At 45.4% G+C, this 27,810-nt stretch overlaps 2 long non-coding RNA genes across 4 annotated transcripts in view; one reads left to right on the forward strand and one right to left on the reverse strand.

The window, feature by feature from the left end:
* The window catches only part of LOC134957769 (uncharacterized), a 49,298-nt gene extending 43,326 nt beyond the window's left edge, over positions 1-5,972 (forward strand). The window contains exon 3 of the long non-coding RNA XR_010186742.1: positions 5,834-5,972. This is a non-coding gene — a long non-coding RNA (uncharacterized LOC134957769). The remainder of the gene's footprint in view (positions 1-5,833) is intronic.
* Positions 1-21,875, reverse strand: part of LOC134957767 (uncharacterized) — a 39,089-nt gene extending 17,214 nt beyond the window's left edge. Inside the window, exons 1-2 of one of the 3 annotated variants that reach the window (XR_010186738.1) lie at positions 21,652-21,875; positions 20,965-21,205 (exon numbers count right to left, since the gene is read on the reverse strand). This is a non-coding gene — a long non-coding RNA (uncharacterized LOC134957767). The remainder of the gene's footprint in view (positions 1-20,964; positions 21,206-21,651) is intronic. The other 2 variants (XR_010186737.1, XR_010186736.1) reach the window with 2 other exon arrangements.
* Positions 21,876-27,810: the final 5,935 nt, after the last annotated feature.

Below are 27,810 nucleotides of genomic sequence, written 5' to 3' on the forward strand. Positions count from 1 at the left end.
GGATATGGTCCAGGCCTCAGCGGAGGAGACCAGTAATGGAACCAGGGCAGTGGAGCTTGTGGTTGGAAGTTTGTCAGCATATCGGCAGGCTGGGAAGCCGGATCTTTTATTTATAGTTTCCAAAATGCAGTACATTTGGGAGTACTGGAATGAAGCTCAGTGGGAAATCAGCAGGTGGAGAGTATCCAGCATACAGGACAAGTTGTGTCATCTGGGGAATGCGTTCATGCACTGCAGAAGTGAAGCAGCCACATGGAATCTGCTGGGGGAGCCAGAGTTTGAGGAATTCAGGGAGGAAGTGATCGCCACAGTGGCCCAAATGACACAAAGGATACAATATACAGAGACGGAAGGGCAAGTGCAGAGTAAATTGCCTTCCCGGACAGAGCCAAAGGAAGTGGCATTGGATCGGGGGCCCCTGGATACCCCAGCATGGCGAGACCAGTGTTACAGGGTGGATGCGGAAAGGCACCACCTGCAACAGCTTCTCCCATACCCAAGGGAAGAAGTTGCCCAGTGGTCTACACAGAAGGAAGCACACGAAGTGAAGACAGCAGTGAGCACAATCCAGGCACCCCAGGAGGAACTGCACTACATCTTCCCTTTTGCTGAGATGGAGGATGAGGACTTAGTGAGAGAGTGTCAAGAACTGTCTGCCCAGTATGTTACACTGGAAAAGAACGACCTTGACCAGGTGGATGCAAGGAAGCACTGTCTGCAACCCGTTCTCTTCTCCCTGGGGGAATGTCACAGTGAAACACTCAGTGACCGGCCTGAGCTGTGTTACAACTGGCCATTTGCAGGCTTGGAGGATATAGAAACCATCCCAGAGTGCCAGCGAGACATTGAGGAAGAAGTTGCCACTATCACCCGACCACCACTCGAGCAACAGAGCCTCCAAGGGAATCCTTCAGGTGAGCACCAACCAGTCCTGGCTACTGAGCCATTTACAGTGTTGTGTTTGGGGGAGGCTACTGACAATGAGAAGGAAGTGGGGTCTGTCATCCAAACACCCCAGGAGAAGATGCACTATGCCTTCCCATTGGCAGAGGTGGAAGAGGAGATCTCTGCGAGGGCAGCAGTAGGTGGTAATGTCCCATCTATAAGCATGGTTAGTGCAGACAGTGTCTCACTTCAGGCTGATCAGCATATTCGGCTGAGGGAGGCCTATTGTGAAGCTATGTTCATGGCTGCCCCAGTTATTTTATCAGAAAAGGATGATCAGGAAGGGCCCAGTGTATCCCCAGCTACTGCATCTCTCCCAGAAGATTCTGGAGGTCTGTTCCCATTCAGTGAACTTGATGGTAAGGAGCTGCAGTCTGAATGCCAGAATCTTCCCTCTGACTCAGAGAAAATCCAGGTATCAGACATGGTAACAATAGCATCAGCTCAGGAACTGGAAGGGAACATGTTGCTCTACTCTAGGGCACCTGAATGTGTTTTGGACTGGCATTGTGTGCAAGGTGAAATGACTGACTCTAACCAGGACAATGGTGTTCAGCCAGGACATGTAGCAGTGAATGGAGAAGGTAATGCCACTGTCCCTGTGAACCTACATCCATGTTCCAGTACAACCATGGTCGAGTTGGTGGCTACACACAAGGAAGCTGAGCAGAGTGTACTCCAGGCCAAAGCATACAAGACTCAGAGCAGGATCCTACAAGTTACCCAGCCAGCCAGGCTGGAGGAAGCATTTACCCAGGAGAGCACAGAAGAAATTTCTAGCATGAAGGAATCCCCATTGTGCCCTGACAATTACCATACCCGTGATTCATCTTTGGGGGAGGGAAGCCACTGTCCTGATGCACCAGAGGTGATGGAAGTGGGGTTCCCAGGGAATACATTGTTGGGGAGGGAGAGTGAGGGCCCCAGAGATCAGATTTTGTTTATGGAGGAAAACTGTGACTATCTGCAATGTGAGGTTACCCAGTTGGGTGTAGGGGAATTATTAAGTCCCCAGGTGCAGTTATTGGACTTACTGAATTATACTGTTGCACATGCTGTTACCCCAACCCAGCGGCTGTCTACAAAGGGGACTTTGATTAATGTATTTGGATGGGACACCAGGGGGAAATACAAGAACTATGGACTGCTGATCACGTTTCCACCGGACCCTGGTAAGACTGTATTGATTTATGTACGGTGGGCCACACACCCACCAGACCGGGGAAAGAAATTCCCACACAAGCCTCATGACAATTACCACAGACTTTGGACCTGGGACGCTGGTGGGCTCCGTACAAACTGTAAAATGCTATTCACAAAAACCACCAGACCCACAAGAGAAACCAGCCAGTCATTGTTATGATGGGGCACAGACTGTCTGATGTAGAAGAGCATCACTGCGCTCAGCAAGCTTAAGCTACTTAGGACACAGGGCGAGAAAGTAGGGGAAGGTAATGTGACGACATGTGATGACACAGCTGGCGCGTCGTGTCGCTCAGTTGTAAAAGACACGTGGTTACTTTCCTAGCCCTGGTCCTACACATGGACTTCACCAATATGTTATTAGTTATATGTTAGGCAATATTGTATTATATTGTATGATATTATTGTTACAAGGGTACAGTTATGTTTTCAATGTATATATATGAATGTATTGGTTATTCTGCTATAGTTTGTAAAATAATGTTTGCCCCATATGACTGCGCAGATAACCTGTGTGTTTGCTGTTGTGTAGATACAGCCAGTCTCAGATGTCAGGCCATACACCCCCCCTCATTCTTCCCCACACAATGGATTCCAGGCCACACAATCAGATTAAGTAAGGTTACTTTAGTTAACATCTATTGTGGCCTAGGGGACATGCCTGGGCATGTGAAAGTACGTTTGCTCTGAAACTGTTCTGGGGGTGTCACCTTATTGTAGGAAAGACAAAGGTTTGAGAATAGCAAAGAGGGGACGTGAGAGAGAAGTTGAGAGAGTGGCAGGAGACTGACTAAGAAGTAATGTTCTGTCAGGAGTTCCAGGAGGGATTGTCGTGTAGAATTGGATCACAGAAGTGTGCTGAGCTGTTTATAACCCATTCTGTTCAATAAACCACTGTTGGTTTTTCATCTACCACCGTGACTGAGTGATTTTGAACCCAATATCCTCACACCCACCAAAAGAGAAATGTTATATATGACTGGGCATTATTACATGTATGGAAAACGCCCTTTAATGGATTTCTACTTTTTGACTTTAGTTTTGCTTTTTTACTATTACTATATGTATAATGACAAGGTGTTAATTAATTAATAAAGTAATATCCACTGAAATGTTCATACCATTCACTTAAAATAATTTGTATCACATGGCCAGTCACAAGTCTCATTTAGTCAATCTTCTGCGGAGGGGGCATATAGATTGTTGTTTACTCGATTAACAACTTGTACCATCCAGAACCTCATAGTTTTTATTTTTATTTTCTTTGATTCCTTTCAGATTTTGTTCTAATACATTGCACATTGTTTATTCAGTTATCTAAGGATTTACAGAACACTGTACTGTTCCAGATAACACATTGCAATTACATATGGTTACATTTTGTAGAGCTTCTTATATTTAGCAATCAAGAACAGCTTCCAAACTGAATTCATTAGTTTGAAATGTTTCTGAACATCTGCAGTGCAGTATTCCAGGAATATGGCCGATTCTAGACAAATTTTCTCAATTCACTAAAATGTGAAATCCCCCCTCATGCATCACCCATGGAGAAAACTCAGTGTTTGTCTACATATTTTTATAATCACAACAGTGACGAATATCTTGACAAATTACCCTGTTTTTAGCCACTTAGCACACTTTTATGCTACTCCAGTGCATTCAAATAATATACTTTGTCCAACATATAATACAGAATCACTGAACAGCCAGTTTAAGAGTTTCCCAAACAACCAAGTTTGAAAAAGACCAAAGGGTTAGAATAACTCCTACTGTTGATATTGCTTTTAGCCTCATTAAGGGTCCGATTTATCACCATCCGCATCTGAGGATGCGGATGTGAGGTGATAACATCGTCCCAATCCGCATTGCGATAATTGATTACATCGCATGGATGTATCAATTATCGCATGCAGGGACAGAGGTTGCGAGAAAGCTCTGTCCTGCGATAGTACACCTGAGCCTTACAAGTAATGGCTGTGTATGAGCTACCGACACCGACGCTACTGCCACCAAATGCGCACCTGCATTGCTACTACCTCCCTGTTCCGCTACCCCCTCTTCCTCGCATACTTACCAGGTGATCGGTGCTCCGGTGATCTGGCTCCAGTCATGTGATCTCTAACTTATGTTCCCGACGCGATGCTGTTAGCGCACACTGTAAGCCTACAACCAGTATAGCGGCACCAGTTTAGTCAGATTTCTGCTCATACCTCAAGAGGTTGAGAGCAGTAATCCTTTAGTTGTAGATTTACAGCACGGCTAATTGAATAGCTCCGGGAACTCAACCCAGTGCTATTCCACATTGCGCTGAATTGAACTACCCCCAATGAGATGTCTGTAGCTGTCAACTGGTAGTTTGGCCTACTCTTCCTTAGAAAACTGCTGCAGCTGTCTCAGTTTGATGAACGCATGTTTCAGCTTTTTCCATAGATGTTCGATAGGATTCAAATCAGGGCTCATAGATGGCCACTTCAGAACAGTCCAATGTTCTGTTCTTATGCATTCTTAGGTGTTTTATGCTATGTGTTTAGGGTCATTATCCTGTTGGAGAACCGATGACCTGTGACACTGGGCAGTATGTTTCACTCTAAAGTGCCTTTATAGTCTTGATATTTAATTGTGCCCTCCACAGATTAAAGGCACCCCGTGATAAACGCAGCAAAGCTGCCTCAAAATATAACTAAGCCTCATCCATGTTTCCCGGTAGGTATGGCGTTCTTTTCTTTTACAGCTTTATTTTTTCATCTGTGAACTTAGAGCTAATGTGACTTGCCAAAAAGCTAAATTTTTGACTCATCTGTCCAAATCTCTTTTTCTCAGAAGCACTGTCAATATGCATTTTAGAAGATTCCAGTTTGTGTTTTTTATGTTGTTTTTTTAAAAGTGAAGTTGTCCTGGGTCTTCTTCCATGGAGCCCATTGTCACTCAAAAAGCATTGGATGGATGTTAGCAACCATCTCTGGTGCCAGAGGCTCTATAAAAAAAAAAAAAAAGAATCCCATCCTTGTGCTGGAGACCCTCAACATCTTGTTCCCTGGGCTGTCGCACAACCTACACTGCCTTAAGGTGGGTACACACTGATAGATATATCTGCAGATCAAATGATCTGCAGATATATCTATGGACGGATCGGGCAGTGTGCTGTGCATACACACTGCCCGATCCGTCGGGGACTGATGTCATGAACTGAGCGGGCGTGTACACATGCCCACCCAGTTCAGCTGTCAGTCACCGCCGGCCGCCGCAGCATGTGTACGGGCGGCCGGCTGGTCGCCCGTACACACACAGCGATGCGCCAGTATATCGGAAGATATATTGGCCGATGGCTGTGCTGCAGTGCCGACGCAATATGTCTGTGAACGATGGAGTTCACAGACATATCGTCCGTACACACTGGTCGATGGACCTGCGATATATCGGCCGGTCAATACAACGGCCGACATATCGGCCAGTGTGTACCCACCTTTAGTTACAGCCTGGTTTCATATAGATGAAATGCAGATGAGGCTAGACAGTACTGATAATGAATACTAAAGTTGAATTGTAAACAATAATAATGTAATGAAGCGTTACAAGAGGAATAATATTATTGTCGCTTATTATTGTCTGTACAGTTATTAATAAATGCGAGGCACATTTTCAATGCTAATTATAAACAAACATCTGTTGTTCTCCCATTTAAAAGGCCTTTCCTTCAATAATCCAGATGTCAATTTAAATAGAGTTTATTTATTCAAAAAAGGATCACCAATACAGACATACCATTAGACATGGGAAATCGAATAATTCAGTACAAGCAATGCAGCAGTTTATAGCATACATGATCTCGAAAAATAAGGTACATTACGTCACATGTACAATTTTTACCATACTATTACTAAGCTCACGGTGCAAAGAAAATCTAATGTCTGTAAACAGGTCATAACTCACATATTAAACATTTTTAATTTTCTCCCCAGTTATTTACCAATTGTAACTCCAACTAGTAGGCCGTAACATAGCCTACAGAAATTTCTAGAACATAAAAAAAGAAAGAAAGAAAGAAAGAAAGAAAGAAAGAAAGAAAGAAAGAAAGAAAGAAAGAAAGAAAGAAAGAAAGAAAGAAAGAAAGAAAGAAAGAAAGAAAGAAAAAGAAAGAGAGAGAAAGAAAAAAGAAAAAACATCAGGGAGCAGTATTACAATACAATAGGTGGGGCATATGAAGTAATGATTAATATCACGACCTGGCCTTGTATGAACCTAGTACCCACACTGCCCCCAGGGCGCGGTACTCTCATAGCGCAAGAGCAGGGGAGGAGTATACAGAAGTAGTCCAAGGGGACCATATTTTCTCGTATTTGGAAATGGCATTATTTTTCATGTATACATAGCGGTCTTTTAGGAGAGTGCCATTAACCAGAGCCTTAAAGGCTGATACAGAAGGGCAACACGGGGCCATCCATGACCGCGCAATGCACACTTTGGCCAGGGCACAAATACTACGAGCATAAAGGCCCTCCCACTTGGACCCCGAAGCAGGAGCCCACTTGGACCCCCATTCCCAGTACACAGAATCTCGAGGTCAACATACTCCCAGGCATCCCATCCAGATGTCAATTTAATTTAAATAATAAAAAAAGTTTGCTACTACTTGATATGATATAACCATAATACCTATGGTTTAAGTGCTATCAGCTGGAATGGTAAACTCGCAATCAGTCAATCAGAAGCTTCTAGAAAGTGCAGCTGATAGTTATCACCATCATCATTGTATGTGCAGTGCAAAATGCCAAGATTTTGTACTGCTGTGAATAAATGGTCCACTGTGCAACCATGAAGGTGATTTCTCCTTCGGGAATGGTATCTTCGCTTTGCACCTCTCTACGCTTTAAGACATGGGGCATGGAAGGAAAGAGGCAGGCTGACAGTTTTTTTAGGCCATAAGTTACATATTTTTTCTGTGCATGCATATGATAAAGGGGATGGGATCGGGAATGGGATGAGGTGCTCTGACAGTGGCATAGGTGTAATGAATGATGATGATAACTGTGGGCCTGATTCAGAGATGGACAGAGTGAGCAATGCTGCTCCATCTTTGGCTTCAGCAGTGATGCTCCAATATGCTAATGCGGCAGAAGGTGTCTATTATGAAGAGGCCTCCTGTCAGCATCTGAGGTCTGAGTTCTGCATCCAAAGATGCAGTGTCAGTTCAACATCGTGACCATTGGTTGTGACCATGGGCGGATCCAGAAAAAAATGACAGGGGGGGCACCATGACTTGGGGGGTACTTTGTGCGCCAAAGGCAAGCACGCTCCTGGGAAAGTGGGTGTGGCCCACAATAATAAGCGTGGCTTCAAAGGGAATGCTGTATCCATGAGCTAGTGGGTGACAGGAATGGTAGACACTGAGACACAGTGGGTGACAGGGAAAAGTTGACATGGAGAGGAAGAGGGTGATGCTTTGAAGAGGGTAACAGGAGAGAGAGGCGGATGTCGAGATAGTAATGAAGGGGAAAGGCTGTGTGTGAAAGGAAAGGGGGACAGGGAGAGGAAGTGGATGATGAGAGGGAGAAGGTGACGGCAGAGGCAGTAGGAGACAGGGAGAGGTAGTGGGTGACATTAAAAGGGTGACAGGGAGAGACAATGGATGACACCAGATAGAGGTTGACGGGGAGAGGCAGTGGATGATATATAGGGGGGCACTGGGCTGAATGGGAAATAGGCACTGACATGGTGGGAAGGGGTGGCACTATGTTGGAGAAGGGGGTACACTGGGCTTAATAATGGAGGGAATACCCAGGGCTGGTAGGGTGGGAGACATTGGGACGGGAGGGGGGCCAGTGAGATGGTGGGGGACGCTAGGCAGGATGGGAAGGGGGCAGGGGGATCCCTGTGACTGAACTGGCAGGTAGGTTCTAGGTGGGGGTGCAATGACATCGATGGGCGCAGTGGGCTGGTGGGGGGCACACAAAGAATTACCCCTACCCACTGATATACCACCCCTGTACCCCCACACTAACACTGTTGATGGCCCCCTGCTATGGAAACTGTTCCCTGGTACTGGCATTGAGAAGAGTGGATGGAAGGTACCAGGGTTAGGATGGGGAGCGGACCTTTACCTGATGTCAGATATGGAGATCTGGCTGCAGGCAGGGAGCAGCAGGATGCTGGCCGCAGTCACACTCTGCAGCCGGATGGCGGGAGGAGCTGGAGACCTGGGTGCAGGCGTGGATTAAGACGTCGGCCACAGTCACAGCAGCAGGATGCCGGCCGCAGTCACATTCAGGACGGGCGGAGGAGCTGGAGATCTGGTGCAGGCAGAGAGCAGGACGCCAGCAGCACTCACAGCAGCAGGACGCGGACCGAACAGGGGGGGGACTTCAGCGCAGTCTAGCAACAGGACTGCACCATCTCCCCTCGTACTGCAGGGGCCGCCGTCGCGGAGATTGGAGCATCCCATTTTCCCCTTCAGTGTGCTGCACTATCAATGAAAAAAAAACTCTTCTTCTAAACAACAGGGGGGGCACGTGCCTTGGTGCCCCCCCCCCCCCTGGATCCGCCACTGGTTGTGACGTTGGCAGCATCAGTCATCAGATTAAGCGGGTTGGGTTCGAGTGACTGGCGGTTGGGAGACCGCCGGTCACCATATAATGATGCCAGGATCCTGACTGTCAGCTGACCGGCGGGGGGGAAGGGGGGGTGTCGAGTGCAACGAAGCCCCTTGCAGGCTTGCTGCGCTTGTCATTCTATTCCCACTCTATAAGTGTTGTGGACACCCACGAGTGGGAATAGTCCCTGTTGGTTGGCATGCCGACTGGCAGGCTCTTCAGGGTTCGGCATCCTGGTGTCGGTATTGTGACCGGCAGTCTCCCGACCACCTGTCACATCCCGAGTAAGCCAAAGCTTACTTAGAATGAGCTCCGGAACTGCACAGCAGAGACCAGGAATCTTTGTACAAAGATGAATATCCTTGGCTCGGTGTGCCTACAAAATGGGAGTGACACACCCCTGTTTTGTAGAATGGTCCCAATCCACCGCAAACAAATGGCTAAGCAGGGACTGAGAGTGATCTCGCAGAAGGAGACCAGTGAATACCCAGTACAGACACTGCATGTGCCAATCTCTAACAATCAGAGATCGGTTTTGTGCACATCTCTGAATCAGGCCCTATGTCTAATTGGTCATAAACAGCAATAATTATAAAAAACACACCCCTTTATACAGACAGACAGACAGACAGGAACTGTTACTCCAGCCACATTGGACCCAGGTACATCAAGGGCAGGGAGCCGCAGCTACAGACTTGCATATGTGACCAACTCTGAATAAGTCATAAAGATAATTTTTATGAAAGCAAGTTCCAAATGCATTTACAACCCTGAAGGCTCTATCTATCCAAAAATGTAACTGTCTGTAATTAAAATATAAATTTCCCAAATTCGCTCAAAAAAATATTCTCTGAAAAAAAATTGTAATTTCAATTTACCTACAATCAAAATCCCGACAACCATTGACCGACAGTCAAAATCCAGACAGGGTCAAAATACCGACATTTAAAATGTCGACAGGTCAAAAAGTCGACATGAGTATTTCATGATTTTTTTTATTAAAACCGACTTGTTCATACTTTACCATCCCAGTGGACCTGGAGGGGGAATATAATAGAGTGCCAAGCGCAGTGAGGCACCGTGCCATGCGAGGGGACGCGGTACACCTACACAGTGTCCATGTCGACCTTTGTCGACATACACACCAAAGAAAACCAATGAAAAACTTGTGTCAACTTTTTGACCTGTCAACATTTGAAATTTTGGTATTTTGACCTTGTCTGTATTTTAAATGTCGTATTTTGACCTTGTCAGGATTTTGACTGACGGTCAATGGGTGTTGGGATTTTGGTTGTAGGTATTTCATACTAAACCTGTTTTCTATATTCTGGTTTAGAAAGCTTCCTATAACAAACTGTGATGATGATTCTAAAGTCACAAAACGTGAAAAACACTGAAGGGAGGTTTCTGCTTGAGTATGGATCACAGCTTGGCCCGTAGGCATACCTCCCAACTTTACAGTATCCTGAAGAGGGACACCATGCGTGGCATCACTGCGCCCGCCGATGAAAGGGGGTATGGCTATGGGAAATGGGTGTGGCTTCATAGAAAGGGGCATGGCTGCACGGCAATGCCGCGATCACGAGCCACGGCCCCCGTTCTCGTCACTATGGGGGCATGGCCAGCACTCAGTGAGCTGCTGGCATGCCCCCAGTACCTCTGTCTCCGTGAATAGACGCTGTGTGCGCCTGCGCACAGTGTCTATTCACCCTCCTCTGCAGCGAGTGCAAGAGCCTCCCAACTGTCCCCCCCTTCCCCCACCATGGGACACTGCTGCCCGCGGGTGGGACAGCGGGACAGTCCCAAAAAAACAGGACTGTCCCGCGAAAATCGGGATAGTTGGGAGGTATGCCATAGGGCATCTGGTCCCTTTTACCTACTGTAAATGCCCTCTTCTTTATATCTATTACATTTCTGTTGTACCTGTTCCTTTAGGAATAATATAGTTGCCAACTGTCTTTAATTTCCAGGGGAACTCAGCTTTAATAGCGTTGTTCCTGGAAATGGCCTTGTATTTTGGCAAAATTCAGAATACAATTTCTATATGTTTATACAATGTTATAGGAAAATGCAGTAAGTATTATATGAAGGCAGTTGCGCGTTTCACATGCTTAGGTGCACTGGGTCAGTAGTAATATGCCCTATTTGATAGTTGCCAACTATGTTGGCAGCTATCAAATAAATTGCCGGAGGTTTTGCAAATTGAATTTATTCCACAGACATTACCGAAAACAGTTTACAGTGAGACTGATAAATCCAGCTCATAAAATCCATGCTAACTTTCTGGAAAATTGCATACATAATAATGACATCTTTTCATGGTCGTAGTCTGTGTAGCGAGCAGGTAAATGGTTTCCAACATCTAAGTTTGTCCTCTGACATGATGCTGGATATAATTTTCTTATTTACAAACACGTCTGGGTTTTCTCATCCTACAAAAGGTCATGCTGAGAAGAATATGTTATTTATTGAGGTAGGGAAAAGTTATGCAATTTAATTAACAGTACAGTACAGCCTGCACTTAGTTATGGACAAGTTATGGACAAATGATTGGGTGATAATAGATATTCGGAAAACCTGGATGTCCAGATGAGTAATGCAGTGAGTGAGATAAGCAGGAATGAGGCAGTTGGGTAAGCACCAGCCATGTTTGCTGTTGGGGGATGGTTGGGATGATTCTATGTTTTAAATGCTTTATTTTCTCTGAAAGAGAAAATCATGCAGACATTTTCAGAAGCTAAGTATAGCACAATTCCATTGATTTCTGTCAGTTGTTCAAAGCTCTATACCAAATGTATATTTATATTAGAGATGAGCGGGTTCGGTTCTCAGAGAACCGAACCCTACCGTACTTCATGTTTCGAGCCCGGATCAGAGTCCAGCTCGGTTTTCCCGCCTGACTCAGAAACCAGAACGAGCAAAACGTCATCATCCTCCTGTCGGATTCACGCGGGGTTTGGATTCAATATAAGGACCCGCGCGTCAGGGGCAAATGCAGGATTTTTAGTGGGGGGACTCCATATTTTATTTTTATATATATATATATATATATATATATATATATATATATATATATAGTCAAATTATAAAGCAGCAGGTGAGAATAAATATATGTACTGTAAATAGCAAAGGCAGGTGAGGTGGCACTCGCAGGACTTTCCAAGCAACAGATATATTTATGCGACTTGCACCAAATGCTTAATCTTTGCATCAAATGCTTATTTTGATTAAGCTTTTGGTGCAAGTCGCCTAAATATATTTGTTGCTTGGAAAGTCCTGTGAATGCCACCTCACCTGCCTTCCCTGCATGGATAGGAAGGCACCTAGGCAATATCTAACATTGGGGAGGAGTGCCGGCATCTTTGGTTTAATAAATAGCTATATATATATATATATATATATATATATATATATATATATATATATATATATATATATAGCTATCTATATATATATATATATATAATGTATACACACATATACAGAGACAAGGGAGGCACGGGCAGCAACACAGAGAGAGAGAGGCATCGGGTTAGAGAGAGGGGGGGCATGAGGAGAGAGAGAAGCATGGGGAGGGGGAGAGGTGCATGGAGAGAGGGGGCATGGGGAGGGTTATGAGAGAGAGGAACATGCAGGGGCGTAGCCAGAACTTTGTGGGCCCCATAGCAACATTTTGAAGGGGCCCCCATCCCAATGCTTCTAGAGAGACACAACAGCAGTTGTTCATTTTATGCCCCATAATAGTGCCCTAGTTCATTTTCTGAAATATAGTAAAGCCTTATTTAATGTTATGCCCCATAGTAGTGCCCTAGTTTCTTTTATGAATCCCAGTAGTGCCTAAGTTCACCCTAGGTCACATTTCAGAGCTGCCAGAACACATTATGCCGCACAGTACCCCCAATTCACATTATGATATATAGTGCTCCCCATTCATATTGTGCCTCATTACAGTGCCCCGGGTCATATTATATAACATTAAAATGCCCTCCAGTTCATTTTATACAACACTACAATGAGCAGGTCCAGGGGCATACCTAGACATATTGCAGGCCCCAAGGAAATAGTTTGAAAGGACCCCTACATACCACCCAATGTCGAAAAATGTATATAACACATGTAACTGTGACAGGGAAGGTGGAGCCTCTCAGCTCTGGGCCCCATAGCAGCTGCACTGCCTGCACCTATGGTAGCTATGCCCTTGGCAACAAGGAGCGTGGGGTTAATGGGGAGAGAGAGAGGGAGGGGGCATAGGGAGAGAGATAGTGGCATGGGGGAGAGAAAGAGTCAGCATCAGCGGCAGAATGAGGTGAGGTGCAGTTACCTGAGGTCGGAAGAAGGCTGCCCATAATGTGCAGTGGCTACGGCGGGCTCCTGCAACCCGGCAAGACTTATGCTGGGTGGCCACTGAAGGACAGGCAGATGCGCGGGAGGAGAGAAGAGGATGCGATAGGCACTGACGTGGGAGGCGGCAGGCGGAAGAATAGGCTGCAGAGGGTTGCGGCTGATGATGGCGGCAGGACAGTGTAAGGGAGGAGCGCTGCCGCATTACAGGCACACTGTTGCCTGAGCTCCCCATCTTCGAAAAAAAAAATATGTATATTGGTCAGCTGCGCTGAGTGATTGGCGGGCAGAGGGGGTTTCCAGGTACTCGGGATCCCCCCTTTCGTGCACGTATGCGCGTAGCCCCCTTTTTCACTCCAGCATTGGAGAGTGTAGAGAGAGGACGTGTCTCCGTTCTCTCAATGTCCTCAGTGTTCGTGTCTTGTGCTGCATCTGTCCAGTCACAGTGGTTGTGTCCTCTGCTGCCATATGTCCGGTGCTGTGTCAGTTCAGTGGTGGTGTGTTGTGCTGCATCAGTCCAGTCACAGTGGTGGTGTCCTCTGCTGCCATATGTCCAGTACTGCTGTATAATAAGTCCCTTACAGTGTTGCTGTGTTGTCCTGCATCAGACCAGTGGTAGTGTCCTGTGCAATCAGTCAGTCCAGTGACCAGTCACAGTGGTGTCCTCTGCTGCCATATGTCCAGTGCTGCTATATAATAACAAGTCCCTTACAGTGTTGCTGTGTTGTCCTGCATTAGACCAGTGGTAGTGTCCTGTGCATCAGACAGTCCAGTGACCAGTCACAGTGGTGTCCTCTGCTGCCATATGTCCAGTGCTGCTGTATAAGGTGCTGTGTTGTTCTGCATCAGTTCAGTGGTGGTGCATTGTGCTGCATCAGTCCAGTCGCAGTGGTGGTGTCCTCTTCTGCCATATGTCCAGTGCTGCTGTGTAATAAATCCCTTACAGTGTCTCTGTGTTGTCCTACATTAGATCAGTGGTAGTGTCCTGTGCATCAGTCAGTCTAGTGACCAGTCACAGTGGTGGTGTCCTCTGCTGCCATATGTCCAGTGCTGCTGTATAAATCCATTCCATTGCAGTGGTGCTGTGTTGTCCTGCATCAGTCCAGTGGTGGTGTCCCTGTGCTGCCATATATGTCCAGTGGTACTGCCGTATATGTCCAGTGATCCTGACGTATAATTCCAGTAATCCTGCCGTATAATTCCAGAAATCCTGCCGTATAATTCCAGTAATCCTGACGTATAATTACAGTGGTACTGCCGTATAATTCCAGTAATCCTGACGTATAATTACAGTGGTACTGTCGTATAATTCCAGTAATCCTGACGTATAATTCCAGTGATCTTGCCGTATAATTCCAGTGATCCTGCCGTATAATTCCAGTAACCCTGTCGTATAATTACAGTAATCCTGCCGTATAATTCCAGTAATCCTGCTGTATAATTCCAGTGATCCTGCCGTATAATTCCAGTAACCCTGCCGTATAATTCCAGTAATCCTGCCGCGTAATTACTGTGGTACTGGCGTATTATTTCAGTGATCCTGCCGTATAATTCCATATAAATCCATATCATTCCGTATAAATCCAGTCCAGTGGTGCTGCCATATAAGTTCAGTGGTGCTGTCCTGTGCTGTATATTATATACTCCAAATAAAAGGGTTATATACATTACTTATATTATTATCCCAATAATTTTTACAGGGTTTGCCCTGTGTGGTGTAGGGGTCGCCTGTGCTGCATATTATTATAATAGCTTCAAATAAAAGGGTGTGTGTGTTTGGTTTAGGGGTACGCTATCCTGTGTCACCAATATTGTGTATGTATTACATCTGGGCAAATTCCAGCACGTCCCATGTTGTTTGTCCCGCACACTTGTGTTGCTTAGCTTAGTCATACAGCTACGTCATTGCTAGTTGAAAAAATAAGAAATACCCTAAGGTATTACTACTCCCAGGCACTAGATGAGAGGTTCACCACAGCAGCTAGGTAAAAACAAGGGTTGGTCAGATCCCTAAACAATATTGTCATATAGAAAAGATACAGCGCTTGACGGTCACAAATGCAAGACAGGTCACACAAAAAAAAATCACAATTTATTATAAAAAATAAGATTTTACTCACCGGTAAATCTATTTCTCGTAGTCCGTAGTGGATGCTGGGGACTCCGTAAGGACCATGGGGAATAGACGAGCTCCGCAGGAGACTGGGCAGTCTAAGAAAGATTTAGTACTACTGGTGTGCACTGGCTCCTCACTCTATGCCCCTCCTCCAGACCTCAGTTAAGGAAACTGTGCCCGGAAGAGCTGACATTACAAGGAAAGGATTTTGGAATCCAGGGTAAGACTCATACCAGCCACACCAATCACACCGTATAACTTGTGAAAACATACCCAGTCAACAGTATGAACTACAACAGAGCATCAGACAAACCTGATGCAACCATAACATAACCCTTATTTAAGCAATAAATATATACAAGTATTGCAGAAGAAGTCTGCACTTGGGACGGGCGCCCAGCATCCACTACGGACTACGAGAAATAGATTTACCGGTGAGTAAAATCTTATTTTCTCTAACGTCCTAGTGGATGCTGGGGACTCCGTAAGGACCATGGGGATTATACCAAAGCTCCCAAACGGGCGGGAGAGTGCAGATGACTCTGCAGCACCGAATGAGCAAACACAAGGTCCTCCTCAGCCAGGGTATCAAACTTGTAGAACTTTGCAAAAGTGTTTGAACCCGACCAAGTAGCTGCTCGGCAAAGCTGTAATGCCAAGACCCCTCGGGCAGCCGCCCAAGAAGAGCCCACCTTCCTTGTGGAATGGGCTTTTACTGATTTTGGAGGTGGCAAGCCAGCCGCAGAATGAGCCTGCTGAATCGTGTTACAGATCCAGCGAGCAATAGTTTGCTTTGAAGCAGGAGCACCCAGCTTGTTGGATGCATACAGGATAAACAGCAAGTCAGATTTCCTGACTCCAGCCGTTCTGGCTACATAATCTTCAAAGCCCTGACTACATCTAGTAACTTGGAATCCTCCAAGTCACGAGTAGCCGCAGGCACCACAATAGGCTGGTTCAAATGAAAAGATGACACCACCTTTGGCAGAAATTACGGACGAGTCCGTAATTCTGCCCTGTCCATATGGAAAACCAGATAGGGGCCTTTACATGACAAAGCCGCCAATTCTTGACCACTTTCCACGTGAGATATTTTAACTCCACGGTCTTAAGCGGCTCAAACCAGTGAGGAAACTCAACACCACGTTAAGATCCCAATGTGCCACTGGTGGCACAACAAAGGGGCTGAATATGCAGCACTCCCTTTACAAACGTCTGAACTTCAGGTAGAGAAGTTAGTTTTTGTATGAAAGAAAATGGATAGGGCCGCAATCTGGACCTTAATGGACCCCAATTCTAGGCCCAAAGTCACTCCCGACTGTAGGAAGTGAAGGAAACAGCCCAGCTGGATTTTCTCTGTAGATGCATTCCTGGCCTCACACCCAGCAACATATTTTCGCCATATATGGTGATAATGTTTAGCCGTCACGTCCTTCCTAGCCTTTATCAGCGTAGGAATAACCTCATCCGGAATCCCTTTTTTCTACTAGGATCCGGCGTCCAACCGCCATGCCGTCAAACGCAGCTGCGGTAAGTGTTGGAACATACAAGGTCCCTGCTGCAACAGATCCTGCCCTAGAGGCAGAGGCCCTGGGTCCTCTGTGAGCATTTCTTGCAGCTCTGGATACCAAGTCCTTCTTGGCCAATCCAGAACAATGAATTTTGTTCTCACTCCTCTTTTCCTTATGATTCTCAGCACCTTGGGTAAGAGAGGAAAAGGAGGAAACACATAAACCGACTGGAACATCCACGGTGTCACCAGTGCGTCTACAGCTATCGCCTGAGAGTCTCATGATCTGGCGCAATACCTCTGTAGCTTTTTGTTGAGGCGGGATGCCATCATGTCCCCCTGTGGCAGTTCCCACCGACCTACAATCTGCGCAAAGACTTCTTGATGAAGTCTCCACTCTCCCGGGTGGAGGTCGTGCCTGCTGAGGAAGTCTGCTTCCCAGTTGTCCACTCCCGGAATGAACACTGCTGACAGTGCGCTTACGTGATTCTCCGCCCAGCGAAGAATTCTGGTGGTTTCTTCCATCGCCACCCTGCTCCTTGTGCCGCCTTGGCGGTTTACATGAGCCACTGCGGTGATATTGTCTGACTGAATCAGAACCGGTTGGTCGCTTGACTTAGGGCGTTGTATATGGCCCTTAGTTCCAGGATAATGATGTGAAGGCAAGTCTCCTGCCTTGACCACAGCCCCTGGAAATTTCTTCCCTGTGTGACTGCCCCCCACCCTCGGAGGCTTGCATCCGTTGTCACCAGGACCCAGTCCTGAATGCCGAATGTGCGACCTTCAAGGAGGTGAGCACTCTGCAGCCACCACAGGAGAGACACCCTGGCTCTGGGGGATAGGGTGATTAACCGATACATCTTGAAGATGTGATCCGGACCACTTGTCCAGTAAATCCCATTGGAAGGTTCTCATATGGAACCTGCCGAAGGGAATGGCCTCGTATGATGCCACCCTCCTTCCCAGGACTCGAGTGCAGTGATGCACTGACACCTGTTTTGGTTTTAATAGATTCCTGACCAGTGTCACGAGCTCCTGAGCTCTCTCTATCGGGAGATAAACCCCTTTCTGGTCTGTGTCTAGGATCATGCCTAGGAGAGGCAGATGAGCTGTAAGAACCCACTGCGATTTTGGAATATATAGAATCCAGCCGTGTTGCCGTTACACTTCCAGAGAAAGTGATACGCTGTTCAGCAACTGCTCTCTTGATCTCGCTTTTATGAGGAGATCGTCCAAGTACGTGATAATAGTGACACCTTGCTTCCGCAGGAGCACCATCATTTCCGCCATTACCGTGGTGAATATTCTCAAGGCCGTGGAGAGACCAAACGGCAACGTCTGAAATTGGTAATGACAATCCCGTACCGCAATTCTGAGGTACGCCTGATGAGGTGGATAAATGGGGACATGAAGGTATGCATCCTTTATGTCCTGAGTCACCATAAAATCTCCCCCTTTCAGGCTTGCAATGACCGCTCTTAGCGATTCCATCTTGAACTTGAACCTTTTCAGGTATATGTTCAGGGATTTCAAATTCAATATGGGTCCGACCGAACAGTCTGGTTTCGGGACTACAACATGGTCGAATAATAACCCCCTCTTTGCTGAAGGAGGGGAACCTTGACCGCCACCTGGTGAAGATACAATTTGTGAATTGCAGTTAAGACTGTTTCCCTCTCGTGGGGGGAAGCCGGCAGGGCCGTCGGTGAGGGGGCATCTTCTCAAAGTCCAGCTTGTATCCCTGAGACACAATATCTATTGCCCAGGGATCTAACAGGGAGTGAACCCACTTGTGGCTGAACTTACGAAGGCGTGCCCCCACCAGGCCCAGCTCCGCCTGTGGAGCCCCAGCGACATGGGTTTTTGTAGAGGCCGGGGAGGACTTCTGTTCCTGGGAACTAGCTGTGTTGTGCAGCTTTTTTCCTCTGCCCCCGCCTCTGGCAAGAAAGGACGTACCTCGGACTTTCTTGTTTCTTTATTTGAAAGGCTGCATTTGATAATGTCGTGCTTTCCTAGGCTGTGCAGGAATATAAGGCAAAATATCAGAATTACCAGCTATAGCTGTGGAGACCAGGTCCGAGAACCCTTCTCCACACAATCCTCAGCCGTCCATATGCCTCTTAAGTCGGCATCATCTGTCCATTGCATATTCTACAGGACACGTCAAGCAGAAATCGACATAGCTTTGACTCTAGGACCCAGTATACTCATGTCTCTTTGGGCATGTTTTATATATATATATATATATATATATATATATATATATATATATATATATATATATATACATATCTCTTAAGACAGCATCTATATATATATATATATATATCTATATATATATATATATATCTCTATATATACATATATATATATATCTATATATATCTCTATATATACATATATATATGTATATGCATACTAGGGTCTCAATCTCTGCTGATAAGGTACCTGTCCACGCTGCCACAGCGCTATAAACCCATGCCGATGCAATCGCCGGTCTGAGTAGTGTACCAGAATGTGCACGCTATCTGCAGGATCCCTGAGAATAGCTAGTGCTACCTTCTGGGCAAACGTGACACCCTAGGGGAAGATTCCCATCACATCCTGGCCCTAGTGGGGAAAGGATACTGCCTAAGAATTCTTTGTGGGAAGCTGCAGTCTCTTGTCTGGAGATTCCCGCTCTTTTTCCTCATGAGAGGAGGGAAATTTACCTCAGCTTTCTTCCCCTTAAACATGTGTACCCTTGTGTCAGGGACAGATGAGTCATCAGTGATATGCAAATCATCTTTTATTACAATAATCATATATTGAATACTTTTCTGCCATTTTGGCTGTAACTTTGCATTATCGTAGTCGACACTGGAGTCAAACTCCGTGTCGATATCAGTGTTTATTATTTTGGATAGTGAGCATTGTGAGACTCTGAAGGTCTCTGTGACATAGGGACAGACATGGGTAGATTTCCTGTCTGTTCTCTAATCTTTCGTGCAACAAATTCACCTTAGCACTTACACATATCCAAACAGGTGTCGGCGTTGTCGACGGAGACACCCTCTCACACACATATTTGCTCTATCTCCTCCTTAGGGGAGCCTTTTATCAGACATGTCGACACACACGTACCGACACACCACACACACAGGGGATGCTCTATTTGAAGACAGTTCCCCCACAAGGCCCTTTGGAGAGGCAGAGAGAGAGAGTATGCCAGCACACACCCCAGCGCTATATGACCCAGGAATCACACAGTAACTTAGTGTTAACCCAGTAGCTGCTGTATATATTGTTTTTACGCCAAATTTATGTGCCCCCCCTCTCTTTTCCACCCTCTCTATTTGCAGGGGAGAGCCTGGAGAGCTTCCTCTCAGCGGAGCTGTGGAGAGAAAATGGCGCTGGTGAGTGCTGAGGAAGAAGGCCCCGCCCCCTCAGCGGCGGCCTTCTGTCCCGCGATTTTGTGTAAAATGAATGGCGGGGGCTCATGCATATAACAGTGTCCAACTGTATATATGCTGCTTTTGCCAGGAGGTACTTAATTGCTGCCCAGGGCGCGCCCCCCTGCGCCCTGCACCCTACAGTGACCGGAGTGTGTGGGTTAGTGTGGGCGCAATGGCACACAGCTGCAGTGCTGTGCGCTACCTCATATGAAGACAGGAGTCTTCTGCCGCCGATTTTGACGTCTTCTTGCTTCAACCCGCCGGCTTCTGTCTTCTGGCTCTGCGAGGGGGACGGCGGCGCGGCTCCGGGAACGGACGACAAGGTCAGATTCCTGTGTTCGATCCCTCTGGAGCTAATGGTGTCCAGTAGCCTAAGAAGCGCAACCTAGCCGCAGTTAGTAGGTTTGCTTCTCTCCCATCAGTCCCACGTAGCAGAGAGTCTGTTGCCAGCAGAAGCTCTCTGAAAATAAAAAACCTAACTAAAATACTTTCTTATTAGCAAGCTCAGGAGAGCTCACTAAAATGCACCCAGCTCTGTCCGGGCACAGAGGTCTGGAGGAGGGGCATAGAGGGAGGAGCCAGTGCACACCAGTAGTACTAAATCTTTCTTAGAGTGCCCATTCTCCTGCGGAGCCCGTCTATTCCCCATGGTCCTTATGGAGTCCCCAGCATCCACTAGGACGTTAGAGAAATATACTTTGAGCTTGATAAAAATTGAGTGCAATGCACATAGGTGGCCATTGCCACATAAAAACAAAAAGAAAATTAATGAATAGTGTTACTCCCAATAGTAAATATTCTTAATGGAAAATTGATGATGCAATGAACCTGTTTCTATGAGAGTCCCCTTGGTTTCTAGGGCCCAATGTCCTATCCGTGGGTTATAGTTACCACCAACATCTCTCGAGGTGATCAGGCGAATCTGCGTCCGCAAAGTAGCTGTTCCTCGGCGGGTGATATGTTGTAATTTTCCACGGTGTAGTGAGGAATGTCCTTATATGGTCCAATAGTAGATAGTCAGCGGGGGCTTGGTCCAGGTCCAATATTTCCAAAGAATGGGAGGTAAACACTGTAAACACCACAAAAGAGGGTTTATTCCAAGCGCTTTCAATAACTGCAGCTGCGCTCTCCAAACAGCTGATCAGCTAATCAGCAAACACCATTCACATACAAAAAAAACTTTGAAATAATCACAGAGTCGTTCTTAATAGATCATATTAATGATCATAAAAAAGTTCTCATTCATATGTCCTCTTTTCAGAGATCGTAATATTATTATAATACAGTCCCAACTTTATCTGACTAAACGTTATTTATGGGTCTAATTAGCACTCTGATGTTTCTAGATGTAATAAACATTCAGGATTCCACTTGGAAAAAACATAGGTCACCAGCATATAACTATGGATCCCGTATCCTTATTAAAAAGAAACAGTTTATATCTCCAAGTCGCAAATAATTAAAAAAGGGTTTATTAAAAGTCCAAAAAAAGTTTAAAAACACACAGCACTTTACCGGTTACTAACAGGCTCAGATGAATTATCCAAATCGGTACTTTAAACAGTAGGGGTACTCCTCACCGGACTTCCAGCACGCCAGAAATTTTGAATGATATTCTCCCTTTATTCTGGGCTTAGCTACCAGATGCTTTTCACTGCAGGGTCATCGCGTTTCGTCAAGTGACCCGTGACTTTTTCCAGGACTCCTCCCCTTTTCTTTCACTGAACACCTGAACACCTGCATCTTCCAGGACACAGCTTCTCTACCTGTTATTTACCGGCGGCAGAGACGGGCGTCTATCATCTGGCATGGTATCGAGCCGTGGGCTCTGTGCGGCAGTTGTGACCGGCCTCAGCATCCTCCATCCCGCTGACCACCGGCGGACGGTGCACGTCCAGGTAGTCTGGGAGGAGGCTTTCCAGTGCAGCCGGTTTTCTGTGGCGGTGTCTTGTCCAGCAGCCTCACGCCTGCTTCCCGTACCTGTCTACACAGCATTAATTGGGTGAATATCTGCAGGTTAATTGAGCTCAACCCAGCGGTGGTTCATACACCCAGACACGCCACGTACCCTCCAGCTCCACACTTCATTGGGCAAGTTCTGGACTCACCCGGGGACGCTCGGGTCCATCAGCCCACATGGAGAGGTAATTTCTTTCATATACAACCTACATATGCCGATCATCTGCATTGAAGTTGCACTTCTCAAACGTCCAGTAACTGTGTCTTATCCAGGAATCATATTCAGCAGCTGTGGCAACAGTGTTTCCCAAGGATTGTAACAATTAGTTACATTTGAACTTTCAATCAGCCAGTTCAGTGAAGTTTTATTGTTACTAACAATAATTGCAATAGCTTAGATAATTCATGTGTTTTATTCAAATTTATGCAAGTGGCAAATCAGAAAGCTACGATTAATATTACTTATGAATTGTCTTTATTAAATGGTATTTTTACTAAGATTATTGTGAATATTAAATATATATACTTTTTACAAATTCATTTGACTCTTTGGTTGTTATAGAACCTGTGAAATTATGGTGTGTGGATTTCATGAGCGCTTCTATTAATTTCTTTAGTTAATTAAATTACTTGATCACCAGCATTACGGAGTCTGTCTGAGTGCCGCCTTCTTTGCACGACTTATACAGTGACCTAGAGTCACCTGGAGGGCACCACAGCATCTTAATTTGGAGGAATACAGGAGTGCCGGGCCTTTGCAATTTGTCTTTATTTGGAACACGCATTCGGTATTGCCATATACCCCCGCAGTGCTCTCCTTTCCAAGGCACCCATCTGACCTCATCCAGAGACCATCCAGGACTTGCACAACCTGCAGCACATAGCTGTTTTATTCTGTTTGTATTTGGTCTGTTTTACATGCTTGCACCACTCACACTGAGGTCCAGCTTGTCGTAGTTGCGACATAAGTAATCCCTCAGTAAAATGACAGAGCTTAATCTGCACCTGGAGGCTGCTTTGGACCTGGTCTATAAGGATGCCAGTGATCGCCTCAGCTTTTCTGACGTTGAGGCTCAAGCTATACTAGTGAAACGCAGTATGACCGATGAACCACCAAAGGATACCAATGATGAACTGTTTAAAATCTGGCTGAAACTTAAGCAAAAGGAATGTGATTACACATACCATGGGATCTCACTGTCCGACTACTACCGTAATAACTTGATACCTCGAGGCTTTAGGGTACGCAACTCACCTACCATAGGCAGATACAATGTACAGTTTTGCCGTAGGTGGGTTGCTATCCTAAATAAATGCTCCATGGACTTGATCCTACTTGTTGTGGAGGAATCTACAAGGGAGCTAGGCCTCATTACGGAGCAATTAACTGCGTTTGAAAACCAACATAAGACGACCCTTGGACAGGACACACAGACCGACTGGATGAGTAAATTAACCACTCAGATGGATCAATACCGACAGGACCTTTTGCGATTTAAAAACGATAAACTCATTAAAGTCAGAAAGGACTATGAACAGAGATTGGTTTATCTATGGCTAGGTAACACTAGATCTCATCAGGATCAGTATGTGCCCAATAGACGCTTCCAGACGCGTCGAAGAAGGGAACAACTTATTAATAGAAGTACATCAGCAAGTTATACTGATTTTTCGACACCGCAGGCATCCACTAGCACTGAGGGGGCTGTCCCTTTAGGACACCCACCCTCAGGAATACAGACACGGTCCAACCGGACCCCAGGTTCCACTCGCGGAAGAGGACGCGGCGGGCGCGCCAAAACCAAAGGATCTTACACAAAAAGACAGTAGCGTCCTTCAAAGAACTAGTGTTTAATTTATCATCAGTACCATTGACAGACTTTTAGCGAAGGGGTTGTCCTATGTTCCAACAAATCCTATAGATAACCTTGAGTGGAAAATTGATGTATATCGTCTTAATAGAACCCTTAGAAGAAAAGAGTTCTTCAATGGTAAATCCTCTGTCACAGCTGCCAATGATGTCCCTCCTCAATTGCGGAGCATCACCCCCAAATCACAGTTTGACCCCCCCCTACGTTAAATCCATCTGTACGTACGTTTACTAGAATGTTGGAATTAGAAGGGTTACAAGCATCAAAAGAACAGATTCGCTTTAATCTTTCCAAGGCTGAACAAAAGACGCTCCAAGACCTGTCTAAAAGAACTGACATAGTAATACGTAAGGCGGACAAAGGTGGGGCGGTGGTCATTCAGGATCTGACCAAATATGTTGATGAATGTAACTGCCAGTTAAGGGATATAACTACCTATAAACTATTTACCCAAGGATCCTACCAAGGAGTACAAGGATGAACTTGCTTCTATATTGGCTACTGCTCGTGAGGCAAAAGTTATCTCTGTTGAGACGTGTACAGCCCTTACGGTCGAGTTCCCTAGGGCGCCACTGTTTTATGTGGTTCCGAAGTTGCATAAAACCTTAATTGATCCTCCCGGGCGCCCGATTGTATCAGCTAGGGATTCCCTGTATCACCCCATATCGGTCTATCTGGACTCATTTTTAAATCCTTGTAATCAGGCTCTGCCTCTTACCTAAAGGACACGACAACCCTGTTAGTCCAATTAGAACAACTGACCTCTGTGCCTGATGCCCTTTTGCTCTGTAGTGCGGACGTCACCAGCCTCTACACCTGCATCCCTCATGATGCAGTTGTAGAGGCAGTTAGACTTTTGATAGATGATAATGAAAATTATACAGGCCCTGACATTAGTCTATACTTACAGTTGCTGAACAAAGTGTTGTACAGAAATTATTTTTTTCATGATGGGCATTTCTATCTTCAAGTGGCAGGCTGTGCAATGGGGTCAGCAGTGGCCCCATCGTACGCTAATGCATTTATGTATTTTGTCGAGAAACAGATGTTCTATATGGACCCAGCAATAACCACATGCTTGTGGTATTATAGGCGTTACACAGATGACCTTTTGGTCCTATGGCAGGGTCCACAAGATGAACTGATGAGTGTGTTGGAGCAATTCAACTCTAGTGATCACCCAGTGAAATTTACGTATGCTATTAACCCTAACTGTATTAATTTCTTGGATGTAACGATTAGACATGTTGAGGACAGGCTGTCCACTTCCATGTACATCAAGCCCACTGACAGAAATAGTTTGCTCAACTACCATAGCTTTCACCCTTTGTCACTACGTAAGAGTTTACCCTATTCACAATTTTTACGAGTCAGGCGCATTACGTCTGACCCGGGGGAGACAATTTCAGCACTCAATACTATGGTAGAAAAGTTTGCACAGCGCGGTTATCCTTTGGGCGAATTGGAGATAGCTAAAAATAAGGTTTTGAAATTAACCAGGACCCAGACTTTAAAAACCAGGGTGAGACGACGAGATGAAAATTCCTTACCTTGGGTTAATAAGTACACCACGGCTTCTTCTAAAATCATTAAAAAGGCCAAACAACTTTGGCCCATTATCCAAACCGATAAGGCCCTGTCGGATCTAATGGATACCCGACTACTGCCTAGCTTTACACGTAGCAGTAATATTGGGGATAAGATTATGAAGTTAGACATCTCTCAGAATACAAAAACACAAACCATGCACTTTCTGAGACCTAAAAATGGATGTTACAAATGTTTGGGATGTGCCACATGTAATACCCTTGTCCCAGGCATGACCTTTAATCACCCACATGCTGGGAAAAAGTTAAGGATAATGCACAGACTAACTTGTACCTCCACGCATGTGGTTTACGTACTAACTTGCCTGTGTGGTCTTGCCTATGTAGGCAATACCATCAGGCAATTTAGGGAAAGGATGGCACTGCATCGCAGTGCCATCAAAAAAGCATTTGAAAAAGGCACTAGTGAACAACCGTTCGCACGCCATTGTTTACAAGCCAAACATGGGGTGGCTAATATACGGGCCACCCTTATTGACCATGTACCCATTACACCCAGGGGGGGGTAATAGAGCTAGGCGCCTACTACAAAAAGAGACACGGTGGATATTTTCCTTGGGTACCCTTGCACCAAGAGGTCTAAACGAAAATATGAGCCTTCAGTGTTTCCTTTAATGTTATTATTACCTAGGGAGGGCTCTGACTAATTAAGTGATTGTTTTTATCATATTGGCTCGAGTTAGGTTTGAACTTAGGTTCATTATTAGCCTTGGTTACCAGCATTTAAGTATGGCCTGTTGATTGGTAAAGCTTACATTATTTGGTGTTTTTAAATGTCTATATGTTTTGCATTGTTTTTCCTTTTTAATGCATAACCTTTTTTGTTTCACAGCTCGGCTGCTGCAGCGGCACCCGCAAGGACGCTCCGGCGGTTGCCATGGATACTCCCCTGTTCATCCGGCGCACCCGACAGGTCATCACCCTGCAATGCGGAAGACAGCAGAGCGGAGTGGCTGGTGGTGGCGCCGTTGAACAGGTGAGTATGTTCAGGTTTAATGGATGTATTGGTATATATGTATGATGTTTTGCACATTGTCTTCACTTGCTGCTTTGGCCCTGAGGATGGGGATTTACCCCGAAACATGTCGGCCACCCTGGTCTAATTAAATTACTTGATCACCAGCATTACGGAGTCTGTCTGAGTGCCGCCTTCTTTGCACGACTTATATAGTGACCTAGAGGCACCACAGCATCTTAATTTGGAGGAATACAGGAGTGCCGGGCCTTTGCAATTTGTATGTGTGTATATATATATATATATATCAGGTGGAGGGGTGTTCGGCACTCCTTGTAATAAGAAGTATATAGTGCTCGGTGCCCTCCAAAGCAAAAATGCAAAGATAATGTATAGCGGTTGGTAGGCGGCACTCGTGGGACTTCAAACCAATCATGTACTGGAAACCAGGTAAAGCTACGTTTCGATTTAATGAAAATCGTCGTCAGGCATAAAATACATACATGTATGTCACACGTCTATCATGGGAGGAACGGAATTGATGACGTGATGGCAGCTTCCGGCGGCCGCCCGGCTAGCACGGTGTCTTCTCTGTCTATAAAGGTATGTTTCACATGTACAGTATGTATTTTATGCCTGACGACGATTTTCATTAAATCGAAACGTAGCTTTACCTGGTTTCCAGTATATGATTGATTTGAAGTCCCACGAGTGCCGCCTACCAACCGCTATACATTATATATATATATATATATATATATATATATATATATATATATATATATATATATATATATACAGGTTGAGTATCCCTTATCCGAAATTTAAAATCACACATTTTTTGTCCTCCTACTGAGGTAATTGCACGCACACACACACACACACACACACACACATATATACATATTATATTATATATCTATATAATATACTGTGTATATATATATATATATATATATATATATATATATATATATATATATAATATACACTGCTCAAAAAAATAAAGGGAACACTTAAACAACACAATGTAACTCCAAGTCAATCACACTTCTGTGAAATCAAACTGTCCACTTAGGAAGCAACACAATCAATTGTTGATTGACAATCAATTTCACATGCTGTTGTGCAAATGGAATAGACAACAGGTGGAAATTATAGGCAATTAGCAAGACACCCCCAATAAAGGAGTTTTTCTGCAGGTGGTGACCACAGACCACTTCTCAGATCCTATGCTTTCTGGCTGATGTTTTGGTCACTTTTGAAAGCTGGCGGTGCTTTC

The sequence above is a fragment of the Pseudophryne corroboree genome, chromosome 9, assembly GCF_028390025.1.
Source record: "Pseudophryne corroboree isolate aPseCor3 chromosome 9, aPseCor3.hap2, whole genome shotgun sequence".
In the NCBI taxonomy this organism is placed as follows: domain Eukaryota; kingdom Metazoa; phylum Chordata; class Amphibia; order Anura; family Myobatrachidae; genus Pseudophryne; species Pseudophryne corroboree.